A 13672-nucleotide genomic window follows, 5' to 3' on the forward strand; every position below is an offset into this window, starting at 1 on the left:
CAGTAGAATGGGAGCAAAAAGGATGGAAATGATGGTACCAACAAATGATGCATCCATGCAGTTTCTACTTACTTAAAAAAAAATCTATCCCAGAGTTAGATGTAACACTGGTAGAATTATAAGAGGGCTGGTTTCAGAGCTCCAGTGTCTCCTATTCTGCTATTATGATTCAGAGACCTCAGATGAGAGCTTCTTTGGTGAATATACTTGAACAAGGTCAATGCCCAGTGATTCTTCCAAGCCCCAGGGACCAGCAAAGGTGGTTATCCTCAATGGATACTGAGAATCAATTTGTTATTTTCTGGATATCACACAAAATCATCACTTGAGATAGATTCCCTTTGCAAGAATGTTTGTTTCACTTATGTTCTATGTTCTTGTCTAACCCTTTTCATGGCTTCTAGATCCATGTCAAGATTCTATTCAATAGCTATTAATCACATGCAACTATAAAACAAGTAAAATGAAATAAAATATAAAGTTGTTTTCCTCAGTGATAAGTTACATTGATTGACAACTTGACAGGACCTACAATCACCTGTGAGGAATTATCTTGATTAGGTTAATTAAGATGGGAGGTCGCCCTTAATTGTAGATACGCCATTCCACAGGTGGGAACCTGGACTGTAGGAGAAGGAGAGCGCTGGCTGAGCAGCAACATTCGTGACTCTGCTCCACTTCCTCTCAGCTGGACTGAAGGTAGCCAGCTCCTGCCACCAGGTCTTCCCTGCTGTGATGAACTGTCACCTGGAACTCGGAGCTGAAACCCTTCCACCCAGAAACTGATTTTTGTCTGGTATTTTGCCACAGCAATGAAAAAGTAACTGATGCACTTACTCTCACTAGCTGAATTTCAAGTAGAAAGTGCACGTGGCCAGTGGCTACTATGTTGGACAATGTAGATTACAGAGCATCTCTGTTACTGCAGAAGGTTTTATTCTGCAGCACTGAGTCAGACTGAGTATTTGAAAATTTTTAAAAACTTTTTTTTCATTTATTTGCACGCAGATAAACAGGTAGATATATAGGAAGAGACAGAACAGGTATTCCAGGGCCTCTTGACACTGCAAACCTAACTCCAGATGCATGCGTCACTTTGTGCATTAGGCTTTATGTGGGTGCTGGGGAAATGAACCCAGACCATCAGGCTTTGTAAGCAAGTACCACCAACCACTAAATCATCTCTGTTTCCAAAACTTTTATTTTTCTTAAGATTTACATTGTTAATATTTTACTCTTTGCAGTAAATCCAAGGTTGTACCACCTTTGGCTTCTCTAGGTTACATTGAGTGATGAACTGTCTAGAGTCACACACTAAATGTAAATAGTCCCTGTTTCCACTACTTAAATTTGCTACTATAGTATGAAGGCCACTATGGACCATCCATGAACAAACAGGTTTAATTTTACAAAAGGTTTAATGGCCAGCCCATTGGCCAATCCACCGTCTATACTAAAACTAGCATCAATTCTCACTCAGCATGGTTTGTTAAGCACTGTGCATGCTATGGGGAAAAAAAGAAATCAATCTCAAAGTGCTTATGTATGAGAACATGTTTGAGGACAACATGCCTGAAAATGTAACTTGAGACTGCTGAGAAAAGATATTATAAGTTTAGATAATGAAGAGAATTGATATGAGTGCAGGCAAGACAGAAAATTCTGGCAAGGATTTCTGGAGCCAAGCCTGATAGGCTGCATGAATGGCGCCTTAATTCTCAACCCTGCCATTTTCTTCAGGCTTATAGCAAATGACCTGAAGTTGCTAGAACTTATCTTGGCAGCGTATTTTTAAAAAGGAGGTCAAAAGACCAGAAATGTGGACTTTTTAAAAATGGATTTCTAAAATCACATCAAAAAGCTTTGTTATATTCCCAGTGAAAATGCAGAGGCTATCTCTTCACTAGAACAGTAAGGGATGAAAAGCTAATGGTTGTTGTCATGCTATAGGCCTATAGGCTACTTCATTGCAAAGGAGCAAAATTTCATTATATTCAAGAGATCAGGAGGCAACATTGAATCATCAGAAGCAAGGTGAACATAATCTCCATAGTGAGTTATATAGTGTGAATGACACTAAGAAACTCTTGACTTGCAAAAATATGTGAAGATATCTAGAAAACTATGACCTTTCTCTATTATTCTTTTTAAAGTTTTAATTATTTATTTGAGAGAGTGATAGAAAGAAGGCGAGAGATTGAGAATGAGCACACCAGGGCCATTAGCCACTACAAATGAACTCCAGATGCATGTACCACCTTGTGCATCTGGTTTATGTGGGTACAGGAAAATTGAACCTTGGTCCTTAGGCTTCAAAGGCAAGTGCCTTAACCACTAAGCCATCTCTCCAGCCCACCTATAGTATTCTTGGGTTAGGAATTTGGGGCAGCTCAGATGGTGTTGATTGACACCTATAAAACCAAAGAAGGCCATTTGGGGTGAACAAAATGCTGGTTTCAAATACCATACTGGGAAGTAATCATCTCCTAGCTATTTTCTGATTCAGAGCCATTAACTGAAGGGAAGGCTGTTTCCCTTTGAAGAAATGTCCTATGATGCTGCAGGATATATGTACAATTACTGTTTTTCACAGTTTATCACCATTTACTAGCTAACTATATATTTGGAGGAAGTGAATCTTTTAAAGGTCAGTGCTGGATTATAGGTGATACTGATGAACAGTCAAAATGTCTGTAGGAGTTTAGAAGCTATGTGGTCAATGGGGTCCAATCCTAGCCCATCTCACAACATGGACCCACCACTTGATGATTCCTCCCAGTCCCTAACTGCATCAGCAGGGCATATTCACCTACAAGCTGGAAGAACACTCAGTCATTACCTGATTTGGTGGAGGTGCAGTGTCATGATAAGATTAATTAAGGGAAACATGGTAGGCAAAATAAAGACATTCATGTGCTACTCCCGGGAATGTTAAGCTACATTACAACAGGTAATTAAAGTTGAAGATGGAACTAAAGTTACCAATCAGATGACCTTGACATGAGGAGACTGTACAGCATTATATAGTTGGCTCATTGCAATTGCAGAGCTCCTTACAAAGGGAAGAAGGAAGTAGAAAGAGAAGTTCATTAAGACAGATTTGAAGACAGAATGCTGCTGGCTTTGAAGGCAGGGAAAGTGGCCGCTCAACAAGGAATGCAAGCAGCTTCTCACTGATAGGAAATGTTAAGGAAATAAATCGTCACCCACATTTTCAAAAAGAATCAGAGATCTTTCAACATCTTGGTTTTTGTTTTTAATATTTTTTGTTCATTTTTATTTATTTATTTGAGAGCAACAGACACAGAGAGAAAGACAGATAGAGGGAGAGAGAGAGAATGGGCATGCCAGGGCTTCCACCCACTGCAAACGAACTCCAGACATGTGCGCCCCCTTGTGCATCTGGCTAACGTGGGTCCTGGGGAATTGAGCCTCGAACCGGGGTCCTTAGGCTTCACAGGCAAGAGCTTAACCACTAAGCCATCTCTCCAGCCCTCAACATCTTGGTTTTTGACACAGCTAGACACATTTTGGACTTCTGACTTCCAAAATATTTGTATTTTCTAAATATTAAATATATCATAATTTTATAGCAGTTATAGAAAATGAATGTGGGAAGCTCTTGAATCTGTATCTTTTATCCCTTAGAACCAAAGCATGTGGCAATCATAGAGATGAGTGACACTCTCAGAGAAATCAGGGTTCCTGAGGAATCATTTTCTCTTCTCATTCACTGGAACACTCCCGGAAGGATCAAATAGATCATGATAGAAGTTGGTGGATGTTGCAGTCTGGTTCAGCATTGCTGGTAGAAATCACCCAACCAAGAGCAGCTTGTGGGAAAAAGATGTTTATTTTGGCTTACAGGCTTGAGGGGAAGCTCCACGATGGCAGGGGAAAATGATGGCATGAGCAGAGGGTGGACATCACCCCCTGGCCAACATAAGGTGAACAATAGCAACAGGAGAGTGTGCCAAACACTGGCATAGGGAAACTGGCTATAAACCCCATAAGCCTACCCTCAACAATACCCTGCCTCCAGGAAGCATTAATTTCCAATTGCCATCAGCTGGGGAACAACTAAGTTTATGGGGGACACCTGAATCAAACCACCACAGTGGACAACCATAACTTTTAAAACTGTGCGCCCAGTTGCAGGTATATTTACAAAAATGGACAGAAAGAGCCCCTGGTACATTTTTTTCACTCTCCGTTGTGAAGCAAGATGAACAAGAGTCCTCACTCAACTAGTTATAACAGCAGGCCATATTCATGGACAGTTGTGCCCCAGGGTGAGTTATTCTCCTTATAAAGGACACCATGTTGGCCCAGCCAATTACTGACAATGTGGCAAGCAGACCTAGTGAGCAGGGGCTATCGAGTCCTCTCAATGCCCTGAAACATATGTGTTCACTGGGCTAGAAAAAAAAAAAAAGTACTATGAAGGTCAACTTCCCATGTAGGTGATGTTTTGGGGGATTCAGATGTCTTGTGTGTGTGCCAGGACTTTCTCTCCAATGTAAAGGAATAGTATTTCACCTTGAAACTTATGTCATCAAGAAAGAAATGGGTCTCTTAGAATTACTTAATTTTTCCATATAGTTAAAAGTATAGGTGATGGTAAGATTGCTAAGTGCTCAAAGGCACTTCCTTGTACAGCCTGTGACCTGGATTCAATTCCAAATCCACCCATGTAAACCAGATGCAAATAGTGGCCTATACTTCTGCTATTCATTTCCAGTGCCAAGAGATCCTGGTTTCTCACACACACAGAGGGATACAGAAGGAGAAAGAGGAAGAGAGAGAGAAAGAGAGAGAGAGAGGGAGAGAGAGAGAGGGAGGGAAGTAGGGGGCAGGGAGGGAGGGAGGAAAAAGAGAGAGATTTTATTTAACACGATGGATGTCAAGATCATTCCTCTCGTCCCAGGCATTTTTGTCTCATGTGCCTAAAGGTACCTGCCCCCACACACACCCAAATAAACATTGTTCTGACTTCTATCACCATAGGTTAATTTTGCCTGTATTTTCTTTACCTGATGGAACTTCATAGTATATGTAATTTTGGGGGGGTATTTTGTTCACTGTGGTGTTCTTGAGATTTATCTAGTTTTTTTTGAATAATTTGTGGGGATTTTTCTGGCATGGTATTATACTGAGTAACCACAACTATGAGCACATAATTTCCTGTTAATGGATATTTAGTCTGTTTCCAGTTGAGGATATTACAATTAATAAAACTTACTTGGGAATTCTTGAACCAGTCTTTTGGGGGGCCTGTACAGTTGTTTATTTTTGATCCTCACTGAGAACCATGACTAGACAAAGGAAAGACCATATGCTTAACTTTTCCCAGAGTTGTTTTTCTCCTTTACACCTCTGACAAGGCATGTAAGGGTTTCAGTCACTCATCATCCTTATTGATGCTTGGTGTTATCACTTTTAACATGTTAACGAATCTTGTGTATATGCAATAGCTTCTAATTGGGGCTTTAATTTTCAGTGTCCTAATGATTGATGCCAGTGAGTGCCTTTTCAGATCTTATGGGCTTCTTGGATAGCTTATCCTGTGAAGTGCCTATTAAAAATCCTTGCCTATTATTTTATTAGGATTTTTTTCTTATCTTTTCCTTATTGGTTTGTAGTTCATTAGATATTCTGGATATTAATCCTTTGTCAGTTATATGTATTGCAAATATTATCTCCTAGCCTAAGGCTTCCATTTTTTACTTTCTTAAACATGTCTTTTTGATGAGAAGTTTTAAATTTTGATGAAGTTCAATTATAATTTTTTGTGGTTAGTAGGTTTTGCATTTTCCTCTAGAAATCTTTCTTCAACTCAAGGTCACTGATATTTTCATCTAGTAACTTTATGAGAGTTTATATCCTACCATTTCTGCTTATGACCCAGCCCAAATTAATGTATGAGTTAGTCGTCAAGGTTTACTGTATCCCCATAGCATACCTTGTTACATTATTTCTTGTAAGGACCTTCTTTTTTTGCACTGGGCCCTTTGTTGAGAGACTTCCTGAAACTTCCTCTCTGTTCATATGAAAATACTACACTGTCTCAATTGTATAGCTTTATGGGGGAAAACAGTCTTCAAATTGTGGGAATGCAGGGGCTGAGCGGGAGAGCTGGCTGAGCTGATAATAGGGCTTTCAGCACAAGCCTGAGGACCCCACCTTGATCCTCGCCACGCTTGGCTGCACACGTCTGTCACTCCAGCACTAAGAGGGACGGAGACAGGAGCATTGCTGGGACGTACTGGTCAGCCTATGTCACTGAAAAACAGAATGTTCCAGGTTCAGTGAGACTCTTCTCGGGGAGGTGAGGCAGAATGATAGAGGAGGACACTTGATGTCTTCTTCCTCTGGTTTCCTCATGCATGCACATGGGCTGTGCACTTCTGTAGACATGCATATGCTACACACACCATAAAGATCCCATTCACACAATGTCCTGACCATTCTAAGTCCTCATTTCCATGGAAATTCTAAAATCATGTTGTCAATTTACATAAGTAAATCTTGCCAGGATTTTGACTTGGATTATACTAATCTATAGGTAAATTTGGCGATTCAAATGGATTGTTTTAATCGCTCATAGGTTCCTTCTGACTGTGCATGCAATCACATCATATGCAAACCAAGAACACTTTCTATATTTCTAATCTATGTCTGGTTATTTCCCTTTCTTACTTTACAACACTGTGCTGGACATCTGTAATACTGAAGAAAAGTTGAAATAAAATTAAATTAATTGCCTTGCTCACAGTTTTATTAGATTTATCAACTGTAGCAGTTATTTAATTTATTTATTTTTTGGTTTTTCAAGGTAGGGTTTCACTCTAGCCCAAACTGACCTGGAATGCACTATGTAGTCTCAGGGTGGCCTTGAATTCATGGTGATCCCTTATCTCTGCCTCCCAAGTGCTGTGATTATAGGCATGTACCACCACACCTGGCAACTGCAGTGGTTATTTTTGCTGCTTGGGCAAAATACCTGACTAGAAGTAGTTTATGGCAGGAAGGAATTTATTTCTGGCTTAAGGTGTTGAGGCGGGTGTCATCACGGTAGGGGAGGTGTGGCATGAGCTGGAGGCTGGCTGACATCATCATATAGCAACAGAGAATATGTAGCAAAAGCAAGCTAGCTATGAACACCCAGGGGCATGGACTAACAAACCCCAAGATCCAGCTCTAGTGACATGCCTCCTTCAGTGATGCGCCTCCTCCCGAAGGCTGGGGATTAAGTAGGAGGCTAAATCAGGAGCACAAGAGGCTATGGGGGACAATTTACATCCAAACCACCGTATCAGCCTATAAAGGCATTGCCTTCCCAACAGGAAGTGACAGACCTATTCAAATTCTATATCGGTTTCTGAGTCGTCCAGCAAATGGCTTGGAGTAATAGTCCCAGATGTGACTTATGCTGTCTAGGTTTCCACATTCACTTATCATGCAGGAGACCTGGACAGATCATTGTTCTGAGGGTGAACTATTAACAAAAAAAGTTGTATCTTTAAATTTATATTTATGTTTAAAATATGTCTTATTTATTTATTTGAGAGAAAGAGAAAGAGGCAGAAAGAGAGAGGGAGAAAATGGGCACACCAGGACCTCCAGCCACTGCAAACAAACTCCAGATGCACGTGCCCCCTTGTGCATCTGGCTTTCGTGGGTCCTGGGGAACGAACCGAGGTCCTCTGGCTTTGCAGCCAAATGCCTTGACCACTAAGGCATCTCTCCAGCCCTAAATTTATTTTTAACTTAAATTTATTTAATTTACTAATTCATTTTTAGGGAAGTTTTAGGGCCCCATAAACCTGAGAAAAAAGTTTAGAGAGTTCTCAAATTCTATACTACTGGATTTCTTCATACATACATGGGTACATGTGTGTGTGTGTGTATATGTGTGCATGCGCACGTGCGTACACACACACACACACACACACACACACACACAGCTTTCTGAACTGTCATCATCCATAACAGAGGGATACTTATTATTTTGATCTTCAATGACCTCCCAAGCCCATGTGTTAAAGGCTTGCGCTCTAGCCTGTGGCACTATTTAGGAGGTGGTGGAGCCTTTAGAGGTAGGTTGAAGAAGCACTAGGACATGCTCCTGGAGGGAATATTGAGACCAATGCCCTCTCTTGTTTTCTCTCTGTGTCTTTCTCCTTCCTAGCCTCCACTCCGTGGTCCTTGCCTCAATGGACTGTTTTACTAGAGACCCAAAAGGCCATAGAGCCAAACACCCAGGTACTGAAACTTTGAAAATATCAGCAAGAAAAAATATTGATGATTGTTAAATATGTTTCTCAGGTATCTTGTTCAAGTGACAGAACTGATCATCATGGGCACATTTGTATACTTGATGAACTTACATTGAAACCTCACTAGGGCTTTTTACAGTCTATGGGGCTTGGCACATGTACTCAACATTGTGGAATTATGTATACAGTTCTAATATCTGGAAATCCCCCTGCGCTCTCCTTATTCCTCCTCTCTTTCTCAAGCTCTAGAAGGCAGTGATCCTTTTACCAACCCCAATTTACTGTTGTTTTATTTTTCCATCATGTCATATAGTTGGGATCACATAGTAATATAACCTTTTCAAGTTGGCTTTGTTCCCTTGAAAAATATACATCCAGGGTCCTCTATGTGTCATAGCTTACCAGTACATTTCTTTTGGCACTGAGCAAAATTCTGCTGTCTGGACATTACCAAGATTTATTTATCCACCAGCCTACTGAGGGGCGTGGGTTGTTTCTGAGTTTGGGCAATAAGAAAGCTGCTATAGCCTCCATGTACAAGTATCATGCAAACGTAAGCTTCAAGTCACTTGGGTTGAAAACACAAAGGACTCCTTGAGTTAACAGGAAGCACAATGCCTAGTTTATATGTCAAATTTTGTGGGAAAAGGACACCCAAAACCCAAGTGTCTTTCAGCAGTTATTCCCACCAGCAAGGAACAAGAGCTCCCGTTGCTTCGCACTGATGGCAGTGTATAGGGCTTGGCTGCTTTAGTGAAGACATACAGGTTCTTCATTATTTTAATTTGTATTTCCCTATGATGTCAATAATCTTTCATGTGTTCATCTGCTGTGTATGTATCTTTTTGGTGAAGATTATTTGCCCATTTTTCAGCCAGGTTTGCTCATTTTCTTATTGCTATAGATTGAATGTTTGTATTTTCCTAAAATGTTGACACCAAATCCCCAATGAGGTGGCATGTGTTGGTGGAATCCTTGAAAGGTGATTGGCCCATGCAGATGGAGCCCTCATGAATGGCACTATTGCTTTTATAAAAGAGACCCCAGAGATCTCCCTTAACATAGTCTTTTGAAAATTCTTTTTGAGTTTTAATTCTCTGAGTAGTATTTTTGTGGATAACAAGTTATTAATTTTTACAAAGTCCAGCTTGTCAATTGCTTCCTGGGCCATATCTTCAGTGTTGTATCTAAAAAGGCATGTCTGTATTTCAGATTGTTCAGGGTTCCTCACATATTATCTTTTACATTTAGGTATGTGATCCATTTTAGTTCATTCTTGTGAAGGGCATAAGAGCTAGCCAATATATCTAATTCCTTTTCCAAAGCTGGGAAACAAAACAGGACTTTAAGTGTCACACAAAAGCATTTGACCACTGTGCTACATCCCTAACCTTTTGCCAAAAAAAAGGTAGTTGTCCAGTTATTAAAGACATCTGTTGAAATGACTATCTTTGCTGTAAAGTCATGTATTTTGAAAACATACCAAAGCATTGTGGACGAGTTGGAAAATCCAGAAGAAAATTCCAGACAAGGCCTGTCTGATACGTAGAGACTTCATAAACTTCACAAACCTTTCAAACAGCTCTGTGTCATTTAGCTCACTTGATCATGGTCACACAGCCCAGTTCCCACTAATACAGGGGAAATGGAAAAGAAAGATCACCAGTGACCACCTATTTACCAAGATCAATGGAAACACTCTCACCTCATCATACCAGCAGCCTTGTGGCAATGCTGACTGCAATCTTGTGCATCCTCCCCGTGACGCCCGTAACACTGTACTTGGCCTCTTCTCTCTGGCCCCTTTCCCTCACTTCTCTTTGCTCTTTGGGTGTTAGGAGTTGGGAGAGTTTCAACCTTAGTGTTCTCACCAGTGCCTTTCTGTGTGATGACATTTCTATGTCAACTAGTGGCCCAAACTGATGCTAATAATTCTCAATCTTCACTGCCATTGAAGATATTTCTGATTGCTCAGTAGGATTTCCACCAGAGATTTCCACAGCAGCTCAAACCCAACCTACTTAAACCAGACTGCACATGTTGTGCTGTCTCAGAGAGAATGGAACTTCCTGAAAGGTTCTCACGCATCAGCAGTGAATACAAGCCTCTCTTCTGCTTTCAGACAGTGTGTCCTAATCTCTACCACTCTTTCCATTCGTCTTTACTACAGATGTCTCCTTCTAGATCCCGTCCATTTCTTGCCTGGTTATTGAGGACAAATGCTTTACCTTCTCCCCTGCAGACTTCATGACTCCTCTCCAACCCACCATCTGTAACGATCTCTCTAAATCCACATTTGTCTCACACTTAAATCTCTAGAGAGCGTCCTACCAGCTTTGGAGAAAATAAAACACCTCTCTTAATACGGCTTCTTAATCTTTCAAGGATGTAGACCCCAATTCATCTGTGATGTTGCTCACCATTGATTCTCACTGGCCTTTTTAGGAGAGAGTCATGTGTCTCTCACCTAAACTTTTCTTTGTGCTCTTTTGGCTTTGCATGAGCTGAAGTGCTTTTTCATTTATGCCATTTACTTTCCTTTGTTTTAAGGATGTGTTCACCATTGTCCTTCACAGTAAGTCTGTGGACACGGCAGAGGCAAGTTCGAGTTGTCTTTAGCGCCTCCGGCCTCCCTAATCTAGTTGGTACTGCTGGACAGATGACAAAATGAGATCCCCTCCAGAACATGTGAGCTCCATGCGCTGACAACTGTCACTGGGTTCTGATGTTTGTCTCCTGCTTTTTTTTTTGTTTCCAGTCCCAATATGACATTCCAACTTCCCTTCAATTCTTCATGGTCCGGTCTCATCATATATAAACAGTGTTCTCTCCATTACTACGTGGTGTACTTCTCTCATCCCACTCCTTGTCTCGGAGGATCTGGGCATTAGACTGTGGACTGGCTCTCTTTTCAGATGGCACTCCTCCCGCTAACCCTCCAGACCCGGTTTCTTTCAGTATGGCATTGCCCTTGCTGCTACTAAAGATGGTGGGCAGCTTCTGCCCAGATAGCTGCCACCTCCTGGCCTCTGCGTACCATCTTAACAGTAATTACCTGTTGGAGTCTTAGTGACCAGGAAGCAAGCATCACCGCCGTCAGTATACTAAGAGCTTGGGCTAGCTGCATGGCTAGTGATGTCTAATTTAGGAGTATAACCGAGAAATTCTTGGCATAAATTTGAAAAGAAAAGAAACCACTTTCTAATTAGCAAATGGAAAAACCAAATCCCCTTCTCCCCTCAAACACATATAGTATGCCTCTGCTACAAGAAAGGAGTGAGCCAGGAATAAAGAAGCAACACAAAAAACAACAAGTGGTGGAGAAATTGAGGTGCAATAATAATAATAATAATAATAAATATGATTTCAGGCCAGGATATTCAAAGATGTAACTTTCCAAAGGAAATTCTGCACAGGGTTTCCCAAGTCATAATGGGAGCCTTGGATCCTGTGTCAATGAAGGCCGTGAGCACTAGGTGCCTCATGAGCGCAGGCAACATGACACAGGAGTGGTGATACCGTTGGGTACGAGCTATGGTAGGTGATGGGTGGGGTGGAGAGTGGGCTCTGAAACCAGACAGCCTGTGTCTGAAAATGGATTGACCACTACTAGGAAAACTAATTTCTTCATACCTTGGCTTTTTCGTGTACTCACTGAGGACACGGTAATGTGATGGATCTAGTGAAGGTGACACGTAGTGGGTACCCAGCCCAGAGAGGGTCAGTACATTTCCTTTCTGTGTCAAAACTCTCAGCACTGACCTAGCTCAAGGATGATTGGCAAGGACTTGGATGTACCTACTTTAAATTGAGAAGTGAGTCGCCTTATTCATCCTTAAAAATCAATTCTTTCCACCCTGTGCAGTCTGTCCTTGCCTATTTGCTCTTGGATCCGTCCCTGCCTGTCCCTTGTTCAGCTCCATGTAGCAGGCTGGCATTCTGGGATCCTGGGTCTTGCTGTCTTTCAATTCATTTAGTTAGACACACAGGAAGAAGGCTAAAGGGTGGAAGGAAGTGAAGCCAGGATGTCTTTCTCTCTCCATCTGACCAAGAAAAATGGCTGACAGCCTTTGTGTGTCTTCTCCAGCTGCGGGGCTCACTGAAAAGCCCATTATGTTCCAACTTCCACTGAGTCCTTTCCCCTTCCTCTGTGGCAATGGATCCTGCTCTGGCTTAACTCTAGGGTGTCTTACCATCTCCTTCTGGATTTTTAGTTCTTCCTTTAACTATGCAACCGAGCTCTGGTACTAAATTCCTTCTTTTGAAAAAGAGAGTGGTGTCTGCATTGTTGTTCAGATTCTGACCAGTACCCTCCTCATTCTTACCTCACCCATCCTGCCACTGTCTGTGGGCTGCCTGGAGCTGAGACATTACTGGGACTCGGACAGCTTTGACAAGTAGACACTGAGTGACGTCCTCTCCCTTCCACTCCTACAAATTCTCAGACCTGGGGATGGGAAGTCCCTTGACAGCCCAAAGGCTGCTAGGCAGCAGCATTGCCTAGTCGGAGCTGTGTGGGATGATTCCCCAACAGTCCCAAACATTGCTGCTATCTATATGACAGCAAAGAAATGTTTTGGCAGAAGCCAGTCTGGGCATCAAAATGCTGAGGCCCATATGTTTCTGCTAACTTCCTGCCAAAATGTTGTTGTTGGAGTTATGAAGAGTATAACTTTTTAATTCAGAATAAAAAGGGAGAGCTAACCCAGGAATGTATTCCAAGCCAAGAACAAAAAAAATTTAAAAAGGGAACTGAAATGAATAAAATATATAATAAAAATGATAAATGGAAAATACAATTAAGATCGAAGGATGAAAGAAACATACAAAATGTTAGCTGCTTGACTGGCTGGCTTATCCTGGGCTTTCAACCTTGGGGCTCAATCTTTCATAATAATCCTCAAACTGATCCTCAAAATGCAATTTAAGACAAGAGCGTTTCTATGCATGCAATGGTATCTTCCCACTTAAACACAAGTAACTTTTGCTCACCTCTGGCTTCCCTGATGTTTGAATTCTAGATGCTTCCTCTGGAAATAATAATGTCTTCCCCACTGACTTTTGTGGCTCAGCAACTCCAACCCCCCTTCTATCCATTTTCTTCATCTGGCTTCTGGTTTCAGCTCTGTTTCTCACCTTGACTAGAGAGGCCTGCTCAGCTTCAGGAAAAAGTTCCTTGCACTCCTTAAGAATGAACCATCTATAGATACAAAAAACACTCAACTCCTACCAAACCAGATATCCACAGACACAAAGGCTCCCAAGACCTCTTCACTGAATAGACTTAAAACGAACCCAACATGGCTAAGGAAATTTGAGGAAGAGGGGGAGGAAAGAATGTTAGAGCTACATGTTAGGTCATTATGCAGAGACATTGCCTCTTACCCACAAAT

Source organism: Jaculus jaculus, chromosome 4, assembly GCF_020740685.1.
Source record: "Jaculus jaculus isolate mJacJac1 chromosome 4, mJacJac1.mat.Y.cur, whole genome shotgun sequence".
Taxonomy (NCBI): domain Eukaryota; kingdom Metazoa; phylum Chordata; class Mammalia; order Rodentia; family Dipodidae; genus Jaculus; species Jaculus jaculus.